The sequence below is a fragment of the Pelobates fuscus genome, chromosome 12, assembly GCF_036172605.1.
Source record: "Pelobates fuscus isolate aPelFus1 chromosome 12, aPelFus1.pri, whole genome shotgun sequence".
In the NCBI taxonomy this organism is placed as follows: domain Eukaryota; kingdom Metazoa; phylum Chordata; class Amphibia; order Anura; family Pelobatidae; genus Pelobates; species Pelobates fuscus.
In genome coordinates, this window is record NC_086328.1 from 117,048,930 (window position 1) to 117,060,948 (window position 12,019).

At 37.1% G+C, this 12,019-nt stretch overlaps 1 protein-coding gene across 2 annotated transcripts in view; it reads left to right on the plus strand.

Annotated features, from left to right (window-relative positions):
• Positions 1 to 12,019, plus strand: part of LRRC4C (leucine rich repeat containing 4C) — a 708,394-nt gene that overhangs the window by 677,809 nt on the left and 18,566 nt on the right. The gene's annotated exons all lie outside the window — the stretch shown is intronic.

Below are 12,019 nucleotides of genomic sequence, written 5' to 3' on the forward strand. Positions count from 1 at the left end.
GGGCTTTTTTTAGTGGTTGACCCATCTCTTTTTTAGAGTGTTAAACAACGTGTGTGGTATTAGGTGATGGATTTAAATGATTTATTTTAGTATTACTTTCTATATAAAAATCTTCCCCATGTTTCGACAAAGAACATAAATATATGTCCCCTTACTTTATTCAACTTGGATTCTTTCTCTAAGGAGTTTATACACTCTCTATATATCACATATGTTTTATATGTCCAGTGTACATGCAATGGGAGGTTCCACCAGGATTTATTAACAATTTCCTCTTCTACTTCAGGCTCTTCTTCACCAATTATTACTGTTTCTCCTGGACCATCACTGTCTGAAGTTGCTGTTAAATTCTAAATTCCCCATACATGTTATGTTTGCATAGCCTTCAAATACAGTACAGATGTATATGTGCTTTAAGAAACAGTGTGGGGCTATTTTGTTTTTAGGAAACCGACATCACTCCTCTTTCATTTGGTGGTGATGCAGTGTCTTACACATGTATTGCCAGATCAAAACCATGTATTATTTGTACTTTTACATTCTCTGTTTCTTTATGTAGCAGTAGATCTTCTTTGTACTAGTTTGTACCATTTTTACTAAGCACTTTCTTGTTATAATGGATGGGCTTTTCTAACCACGATGCCACATAATGAGAACATCTTTTGTCTGAATGTGCTATTATTTTTTTAGAAGTGAGATAATTCTACATAGCATCTTTTATGCTTAAGGTTCGTTGCAGGCCAAAATATCAGAAAACCGCAACCATCAACTGCTACATGATTAGCATGAATTATTTCTACAATTTCTTAATATATGAGCTTTTGGGACAATTACATTGAATGTTGTACAAACGTCTACTGCATATTCTTTAAAACAGATGCGTGTGATATTTCTGATTGGTTCATCCATTAAGAAATATTGTATGTTGTAACTCTACCCCCTTTAATTGTTTGGTCTATCTTTGTATTTGTGTAACGTGACAATCTGATTATTCTAGTCCATTAATCTACTGCAATTCTTAGTTAAAATTATGTATTGTCTTGATACTGAATAACTGGTAGTCTGTTGTGTCTTCTTTGAAATAATATATACAAAAAGATGGGTACAAACCCATCTAATGAGGGCGCTAAATATTTGGATTTGTAGGCTATTGGAGTGTGCCTAAAGAGTGGCAGCTTTTTCACATATAGAACCCTGAATCTAGATCTAACCTTGTTTTATATTTTATCCGAAATAATATATCTCGTTTTGCCATGTTTGCTTTGTTTTAAATTCTCACAGACTTATAATCGTGCAGTACACTCCTTTTTCAAATTGAGCATAATGCAAATTTCACAGGACGACCTTGCCGTTGTAGAGTAGCAACAGTAGTCTTACCTTGTTCTTACTAAAACTCCTCACATGTACATTTATAGCTTAACCACCTGATTGTGACGATATTTTTTTAAATATTGTAAAAAAAAACAAAAAAAAAAAAAACAGTATCCCATGAAATGTGTAAATGTTGTATGGTTGAAGCTTTTGTGAGTTCTTTGGTTCAAGTGGTCATATTTTATCCAATATAAGGAACAGCAGACATTTTTGGTTTATTACCTAACTTTAAATTGAGCTTTCGGATCCTTTCTTATAGCACAAGCAGATTTGTATCATGCTAGGTTGGGGCATCTTCTAAAACATTTGCACAGTCAAACACTAGAATATAATTTGCAAAGGCTTCACACCTTTTGTCTCCTCTACTGCTTCTCTGAAGAAGTGTCAATTTCAAATGAAATAGGCAGGGAGCAAAATTTACCACAGTTTATAGAAGTTGGTAATATAGGTGTTATGTGTATCACAGTCTACCTGGCAAAAAAAAAAACAATCTTTGGTATCTAGCTCTGAGAGTCATTTTGCTTGGTTTGATTGAATGTATTATATGGTAGATGTTGTTGAAGCACATATAGATATAGAGTTTGCTTGTTTTTTTCAACATGGCTGAGCTATTAATACATTTAATTCACTAATGGCTTTCTTTAGTATGTCTTTGTGACTGTTTATTTTAACTTCATATGTTTTCATACAGATTTAACATGTTTGTTAGTTGATAAAATGCTGAAACTGTATGGTTAACTTAAAATCAATGTTGAAAGGATACAATTCATGGTCCTGCTGATAACATATGAGAGTCATTATATCATTTAAAATTACCTTTAATTTTGATCATGGAGGAAATGAATCTTGCATTGTCATGAGTTTGATAGCAGTGTCTAGACAACAAAGACAACTAACTGTCTTTTGTCTACTTCCAATGTTAATGATACATACGATTGTGTTTCTGCACTATTTACAGATTCCACATGAAGAATAAGGATGAGCACTGCACGGGTTTTATCATCCTCTAGTTATGATATATTTTAATATTTATTATTATGTCTATGCTCTGTTTGCAAACGTTGGAGAAATTATTTGGCTTTTCACACTTGTTGCAGATTTGTCCAAATGTTGGACCTTGCTTCCTGCCCTTTATGTGTTTATTTCCACAGTAATCACTTCTTGTGTTCTCTGTTTTGACCTTCTGTGATTGTGTCCTCTGTTTAATTTCCTTCCTGGGAATGCACCGTATTTTTCTCTGCATTGCTCAGTTGTGGCAATATCTATGCTGTTTCCACAGACACAAACCAAAATATCATCTGCAAAGTGACTTCCAATCCTGGTAGCTTTAAAATTGTTTGTATTGCTTTGGGAGTTCGTTGGTATTGATCATTTTCTAGTTCACGTCTGTCATTTTACTGCCTTTGCATAGGTCGAAGCAATAAAGAAACTCTGATACACTCAATGGATATGTATGTGATCACACCATCATTTACAAAATATATATTGAGGCTGACATTTCCTAGAAGCACAAGCATATCAAAGTAACCCCATTTTAAATGCAATTGACAGGCCTACTGCACAAGCAGTAACCTTGAAACCATTGTCTTTCTAGAAAGTGTGAGCTTCTATAAATATGTTTTAGGTGATGGTGTGTACCAAATGTACTTGCTCTTCTAGCCCGCTTTATTGTTTAATTTTTCCAACAGAGGATACTGTCTATTAGCTAGAACACACAAGACGTATATCTTTAGTTGCAACTGCTGGAAGAGACTATGGAAGTGTCCCTGTACTTGTTTATGTTAAAGTACATAACAGGGATGGTCAAAAACTAGTTCTCCATTTGTTAAAAAAAACAAAAAAAACTCCCAGCATGCTTTGCCAGCCTTATGACTGGCAAAATAAAATTACATGAGATATAGTTCGACAACACCTGAGGGACACTACTTTTTGGATATATCTGGTCGAACACGTTTGACACATTGGGCTTTTTTTTCGACAGTGCTTTTTTGAGGTGAATACCACATTGTCCCAAATCAATTCATCATGCAAAGATACATATTCACACATCCTTGTAAGCGGCTTCAGTTTTGTGACATATTGATTGGTAGACTCTCAGTGGCCTTGGTGTGCTGTATTAAACTTATATTTTTCTTTTATTATGTTACAAGAGGAATTAAAGTGGGTTGAAAAGGTTGAAACATTTCCTTCATATCATGTTTCCTGATCAGACAGCACAACGTGCTGGTAAATAAATGATTCTTCCTCGTTACTAAGTTATGTATTACCGACTACGAGGATACAGTCTTTATCTTTCCATCTTTCTTATACAGTTAAGCTTCTGTTTCCTAATCCTCTCACTAGTCCATGAAATATGTTACAAAAAAATGACTAGCTTTCATTCTGTCTGCCTTTTCATTACTTGGCACTCGGTGTAGGCAAACAGTAGTTGTGTATTTCTATCGTTAGATGAATGGACACTTTAGTGGCTACCAACACCAAATTATCTTCCATGCATCATTCTCGTCACATCATGACATTAATTTCAACAAACTTTATTTAGGTCTTACAGTATAAACATATCCACAAGCTGTCAGCAGGTGGCAGCAATGCTTGCATCTTGTAACAAAATGTATTGTTCCATTTTGGCTACAGCCCTTAAAACACATATTATGTTATTGGAAAAAAGCAGAGGACAGTGTGTTCTTGGAAAATAATTGAGGTAATGAGTCATAAAGGTTTAGACAAATCAGATTTGATTGAACTTCAAAATGTATGCCATGACGAGCAATGCATTATTATTATTATTATTATTATTATTATTATTATTATTATTAATATTAATAATAATAATAACATTATTAATATTTATAAAGTGCCAACAAATTCTGCGATGCTGTACAATATATAATATTGATATGATATATGATATGGTATAAGATAGATATGTTCATATATCAATATATTTGAAATGTTATATATGGATATATGGTATATATTTGATATTTGACATGTTATATATAATATAGCAAAGGACGCTTAATTCACTAAATAAATAAATTACAACATGCTAGAAAAAAAAAAGACTCACTCAGCAAGAAAACTAAACCACTATTATTGCTTTAAAATTAATTTATGTCTTTTTGAAGCAATATTGATATTTGTTAAGGAAATAAGGTATAAACAATGTTTCAACCTTACCGTATTTTCTCTAATAAGACAATAAAGATAAATGAACACCGTTCAACCTATGTATAAATATTCTTCTTCTGTATCCCTCATAATATGTGTGCATTAGCATAACACAAATAAAAATACATACCAGCATATATCATCTGACACATTTGGAACATTTTAACACATTTCAAAATTAAGTAAAACCTTCTGCCTCAATAATCAAATATTTGTAGAAATAGAAATTCTTATGGCAAAAGTGGCAATATTGTGTGGATTGGAATGTTATTACAAGTAAGCCATTTAATCCTTTGCTCATATATAGAACCACTTTCTGGTAGATTGAACGCCATGCTGGGCATGCAGAGTTGCATGTAACCTGAAACAGACTTTCCTGGAAATGTGTTAAATTTTAAATTGAGTTATGAAAATAGGAGAAATATGTGTCTAGGTAATTTGTGGGATTGTATATCCCCCTGTGATTTAAAATAAGAGAGCAAAGCACCTTTGAAACATTTTTGGTACCTTGAATTTTTATTTTTATTATTTTATTTAATATTATTTATTTTTAATATGATTTTGGGATTAAGCATCCGTATGAATGCAGATAGAGTGAGGAAAGTCTACCAGTCTAACCCAGCTCATCTCACCACTCATCTCACCATGCCTCATGCACGCATGCTGTTTAGTGTGCAATGATCCTGATCGAGAAGCATTGGATTTAACACTTCTCTTTCAGAACTTACCACGCATGTGCCCAATGTCTAACCGTGCTTCTCTATGAGAAGCATTTGATTGAACCTCAGATAGGGAACTTGGCTAGGTGGTGGATTCAAGGTAAGTTTTTATCTCTATTTTAAATGTTTTTAGATCAAAAAACAAAACAAAGGCGAATAAGTGGCTAGTCCCAAGAGCAAACTTATAAAAAAAAATGGATTTAATTGACCCACTGGAAATAAAAATAACAATGGAAATAACAATCATAAAAATATAGCAAAAACTTTTTTTTTACTCAGCTTGGAAATTTTGACCAAATAACTTTTTATTAACCAATTAATTTTGATGCAGAGATCGAATTCAACCATTCTGAGTTTGCAACATTTTGTGTGCCATGGAAAGAGAGCAGAGCAAGAAAAGCTCAGAGGATAGAGCTCCCTTGCTGCCCTGCTAGCATATGAATGCCTCAGGGGTGCCCTAAAGTAACCAGGCGGCCAGCTCTTGGGCACCCCCTATGGCACAAAATTACCAAGGCACCTGCCAGGGCATTTGGGGGCAGAGTTTTTTGCTTTCCACCTGAAAGGGCCATTCAAGGCAAAGCCTGGTGGTAAAAACAGCCTTGCTAAAGAATAAGCCCCATTAGAAGTATAGCATTTAGTAGTTTATTGAGCACCTGCTTGTAACAAATTCCTAAGCTATTGCCAAGTTAGTTATTCAAATTATAGCACATCCTACCCCCATGAAATCTCAATCTTAAGAACCATAGAATATATGATCTGATGGTTCTGGGTAACCCACATTTTTGTTTTTATTTCTATGTGTGTTTGTTTATTTGTGCCTACTGGTAGTTGAAAACGGAGAGTTGTCCTTTTTTTTCTGATCAGTTCTTTCAATGCGGATTTGTTGCTACTTTACAGTCAGTTCTGATAAAACTGCTGTCAACACCCAATCTGCATCAACATGCTGTTTAAGAGCAGTTAAAAATAGTTTATGTTTATTCTGTTGACAAAATGGTTTATAGGTAATATTTCCCCATCACAAGCCATTAGTGCGGGCATGTAGGTCAGATTTAAACAGCTGCCTTTAAATAATTGTATAACTTTCTTTCAAAATGTATTTAAACTGCTTCAGTTTATAGGACAGTCCCCATAGAATAAACCATTTTCCAAGTTGTATCGCAAATCGATAAGCAAACTATTAGTTTAATATACAGGATGTTTACTCTAGGTAATGCATACATGTAAGACAAAACAGGAATTGTGTGCATTGGTTGCTGTTTTAGATATACCGTATTTATCGGCGTATAACACGCACCTCATTTTTAGAAAGAAATTCCAGGAAATTCCCCCCCCCCATAGTATTCCCCCCCTCATCCCATAGTATTCCCCCCTCATCCCATAGTATTCCCCCCTCATCCCATAGTGTTCCCCCCCTCCCATAGTATTCTCCCCCCTCCCCTCCCATAGTATTCTCCCCCTCCCCTCCCATAGTATTCTCCCCCCCTCCCATAGTATTCTCCCCCCCTCCCCTCCCATAGTATTCTCCCCCCTCCCCTCCCATAGTATTCTCCCCCCCATCCCCTCCCCTCCCATAGTATTCTCCCCCCTACCCTCCCATAGTATTCTCCCCCCATCCCCTCCCCTCCCATAGTATTCTCCCCCCTACCCTCCCATAGTATTCTCCCCCCTCCCCTCCCCTCCCATAGTATTCTCCCCCCCTCCCATAGTATTCAACCCCCCTCCCCTCCCATAGTATTCTCCCCCCCTCCCCTCCCATAGTATTCTCCCCCCTCCCCTCCCATAGTATTTTCCCCCTCCCCTCCCATAGTATTCTCCCCCCCTCCCCTCCCATAATATTCTCCCCTCCCATAGTATTCTCCCCCCCTCCCCTCCCATAGTATTCTCCCCCCTCCCCTCCCATAGTATTTCCCCCCTCCCCTCCCATAGTATTCTCCCCCCTCCCCTCCCATAGTATTCTACCCCCTCCCCTCCCATAGTATTTTCCCCCTCCCCTCCCATAGTATTCTCCCCCTCCCCTCCCATAGTATTCTCCCCCTTCCCTCCCATAGTATTCTCCCCCTCCCCTCCCATAGTATTCTCCCCCTCCCCTCCCATAGTATTCTCCCCCTCCCCTCCCATAGTATTCTCCCCCTCCCCTCCCATTCTCCCCCCCCCTCCCCTCCCATAGTGTACTTCCCCCCCCCTCCCCTCCCCTCCCATAGTGTACTTCCCCTCCCCTCCCATAGTGTACTTCCCCTCCCATAATTACTTACCTGTCCTGAAGCGTGGGCCGGCTTCACAGCTTGCACTATTGTGCACACTTCCTTTCAGTCCCGCCGGAAACTGGAACATGAAATTAAAGTTCCTGTACCGCGGTGCAAGCTGTGAAGCCGGCCCACGCTTAAGGACAGGTAAGTAATTATGGGATATCGGCGTATAACACGCACCCACGATTTTTCCCCTATTTTCAGGGGAAAAAAGTGCGTGTTATACGCCGATAAATACGGTACTAATATCTACATTTTATTTTATTTTTCAATTCTTTTTTAAAAGTCATTATCGTATTTTTGTAACTGCAATTTTTCCAACAAGTGAAGATAAAATATCATAATAGGCAAAATATCAGTTGTGTACAAAACAATAGTTTTAGGCATTATTGAAATGCACATTTCCCAAATGCCAGCAGAATGTAAAAATTATGTCGGTATCAGATCATAAATATATATATGTAAATAAAGTGCTTGGACAAAATGTGTTCATAGTGAGATCCTGCACAGACTCTGGGCACCATCACCACTTCATGTCACCGAAGTGAAGTAACCCTTTAAATATTAGATTAAAACAGCTGACTAAGTCAGTTACATTTTTATTTCGTATCTGTAAAGTGCCACCATCTTCCATAAAGCTGTTACATAGTTACATAGCTGAAAAGAGACTTGCTTCCATCAAGTTCAGCCTTCCTCCTGTTATGATATGCTCCACTGCTGATTCAAAGTTAGGCATTGTAAAGGACTTAAAGGGGCAAGATGGGCCCCTAAACCACTTTAACTTGCTAAATGCTTTATGTGTGAAGAGTGTGCCCTCTTTTTTCATTAAAAGGTGCAATTTATAGTAGAAATTACATGCGCCCCCCCCCCCCCCCCCCCGTTGTCAATCAGACACCCAGTCCTGTTACTTCCTGGTTATTTAGCTCAGATGAGCAAAACAAGAGGCAGCAATTGTCCAGAGCACCTGCAGTGCATAGACTTCTCATTGAGCTGTATTGGGAAGTCTGTGATTGGACAGAAACAGAAAGTCTGGGTGGGGTTAGAATTAGAGGGCTTGCAAAGGCAGCAGACAAGGGAAGGTTGCCAAATTGTTTTTAAAAAATACTCCCAATTAAAAGCATGCATGTTTTAATTTGGGGTACATTTACTAATCAGTGGTTTTTAATATATATTTTTTTTCTATTTGGCCAGTGGAGTGTAACGTTACCTGTGAGAAAAAGGAGTGTTCCATGTGTGTTTTCTTTCATTTTTTTTTTGTTTTATATACATACTTTAAAGTGGAGCTCCAAAGATAACTTTGTTCTTTGAAGAAATGATTGCCCAGATAATAAGTAGACATAAAAAACAGCATATATAGGTAATACAGATAAACAAAAATCTGAATTTCCATTGCTATTGCTAATTAGTGACTGCTGAATAGTGATTGCTTGTACAGTTGTCATTGAATACATCATTATATTCTCAATAGTATGTTATCTAATGAGTTATTTATACGTTCCCCTTGTATTCTTTGCTCCATGCCTTTCATTGATTATATTTTATTACATTTTGTCAGTTACTTTTTTGTTTTTTTATACTGTACTATTTATATATTTTATTTTCTGTGCGATTTAGTAGCACTCACAAGCTTAGTTTAAATATTGCATCGTTTTCACGATTATTAATTAAAGTGACAATTGCCAGGTATTCAAAGTGAATTTTAAAATGAAGGTCAAAATAAATAAAGTAGACCAAATTCTCCAAACGAGCTGTGCTTCCAGTTTGGCAAATTGTCAGGAGAATTCAGGAATATATTTCCAGTTCAGCAGCTTTGATCTTAGCCTCTGTCTGGAGTATTAGACACAGAAAGGTGGTTTTAATAAACATAGACCATTACTCTGCGTTTTGTGTTAAACACATTCTGATACTTCTGTTCACAGCTCTGATTCTGTCAGTAGGGTCATCGTGACCACATTTATTTATTTTATTTATTACTGGTATTTATATCGCGCCAACAGATTCCTCAGCGCTTTATACAGCAAACTAGTTCCTCTATATTCAGTGATCAGATGCGCCCAGTGTCCTTGTGCTGCAAGCTGTCTACAATATGCCATATTAGTGTACAGTAGGCAAAACAAACATTTGTTTGGCTGAAACAAATTTAATCTGAAATTGTGCAAATTGTATATACAGTGGTATCAGGACATACTTTTAGGACTGTGTATACATTATTCTGGATGAGTTAATGTTATGTTGTCACTAATTTATGCAATTTGTTTGTAAAGACATGCCCCTATGCATGATATGAAGCAATATCTTTTCTCTAAACCTTTTGGGTTCTGACAATTCTGGTTCTGTCTTCGCGTCTACAAACCACTAATGGAAGTATACTGTGACGATGGGGCCTGTTTGCTAGCCTCCTACCCTGGGACTATGGGCCCTGTCATAACCCATGTTCAAAAGTACTGTTTCTGCCCCTTGGACTTTTAACTTGAACAGATTCAATCATGTGGCGGCGGCCATCTTAAATTGTCCAGCAGTGTTTTGTCTTCGAGTGTATGGAATTGTTTTGGGCATGGGACCATGTGCTCGGTGGGGCAAAAATAAGACTTCCAGGAAATTCCTGAACCCCTGAACCGATCTGGGTGATTTTTGGATATGTTGTTCACCCAGATCGGGGCTATCAGGGAATCAAATACATCAACTTTTGTGGGGATATGTTGTATTTTGGGGCACTGTTTGGGGTTTGTAAAAATGTATGTTTTTTCTGTTTAGAGTTAATTTAGATAGCCCATTGTCTGTGTTAATTGTATCACAGGCAGAGGGGAGGGATTGTGTACACTGTAGGGGAGTGTCTGCATGTAAGACTCTGTTTTTATTTGTTTGTTAATTCTGTGTCCTGTGCCCCACAAGGTTCACCTGGGCATCAACCTTGTGGGAAAAACTGTATAAAAACTCAAGCTGTTCAATATACCTTCAGACCTTCTTACCATCAACTCACAGCCTCATCTCATGTTGTATGGTACTGCTATATCACACTGGGGATTGCTATACTCTGTATACTCCCCTGGATGCTAATCACTAGCTCTTGTAAGAGCTGTTCCTGCTTCGCTCTCTGAAGGAAGAGAGGTTCACCCACTGGAGCCTGGAGCCGGTGAGACCCCAACCAAGCTGCGGCGGTTCGTGGGGTCTGCAGTGCTTATGGTGTCTGGTGCGGTGCTGATGGTCCTTGGTAAGCACTAGGAGCATCGATTGACGGAGGGTCCGTTACATATACTTTTATTGAACACTGAGACGCACAATGCTAGATGTCATAGCTGCTTATGAGTGCAAACAAGAATACAATTCACAGTTTGAATTCTAAAGAATTAGCACTAAGCATTCCTCAACTTTTAAACACCTAAAACGTTAAATATGTTGCATTTTTCAACATGAATGCATCTCTGGAGGTCTATATCGGAAAGAGATTCAACATGTATTACATTTGTATCCTTTATGATGGGCCAAAAGATTTAATCCAAAAATGAGACATCATTTGATAAAATTTGCTAATAATTTTAACCTGATCGAGAAGGATTCAGACTTTTATTTGTATTATTATTTATAGAGCACCAACATGCTGTGCAGTTCTGGACAATCAGTATACAAACATCTAAAAAAAAATGACAAATATTATGGGAGACAAGATGCAAGGAAGGACCTTCAAAAATAAGTTTACAATCTATAGAAATAATGCTAGATATCGGATTAAAAATCAAATACAATTTTAGAAAATATATTTGTTTTAATATTTTGTATGCGTATATTGGTTATATATGCTTTATCTCAACAATTTGCACCTTAAATGATCAGTCTAATCATAATAAACACATTTAATTATTGCAAAGTGCATAGAGCAGTCTAAACCCACTCTCATTTCTGAGAATAAGTTACGAGGGCATCAATATATAAAATTGCCCCGTAAGGGCATCAATATATAAAATTGCCCCGTAAGGGCATCAATATATGAAACAGCTGCAGTAAGACAGGGCTGTAAGTCCAAAATAGTTAGATCTGAGTTACAAATGGAAATTTCGCAATTGTGCAAACTTTCGCTATTGTGCATATACCCCATGAACCTTGCACTCATATTAAGGAAGTATTTCTCCTCTTCTGAGAGAGAGAACGCGAGACATGCTTCTTGCCGCACACGAACAGTCTATGTCTCAGCCAATAGTAAAATACATCCTGATTTACTAAACAGTGAATTGGAATGTAAACTAACTGATAGCAATTATGGCATGGATGCTATCAGTTTATCATACAGTTCCAATCATCTTATGTGATGATTGGAACTGCTCTTTGAGGATAAAGATCTTATACCATAATCCTCTGCGGGTCTAGAGATTAGGGGATAAGATCGTTCCCACAGACCAGAGTGAGAGGCTCCTGATTATGCTAATCAATGCACTAAGCTATTTAAAGGGTGATAAAATAAATATATATATCATTTTTTTTAAATGTCATCGTTTGACAGTTTTTCAAAGCGTTATG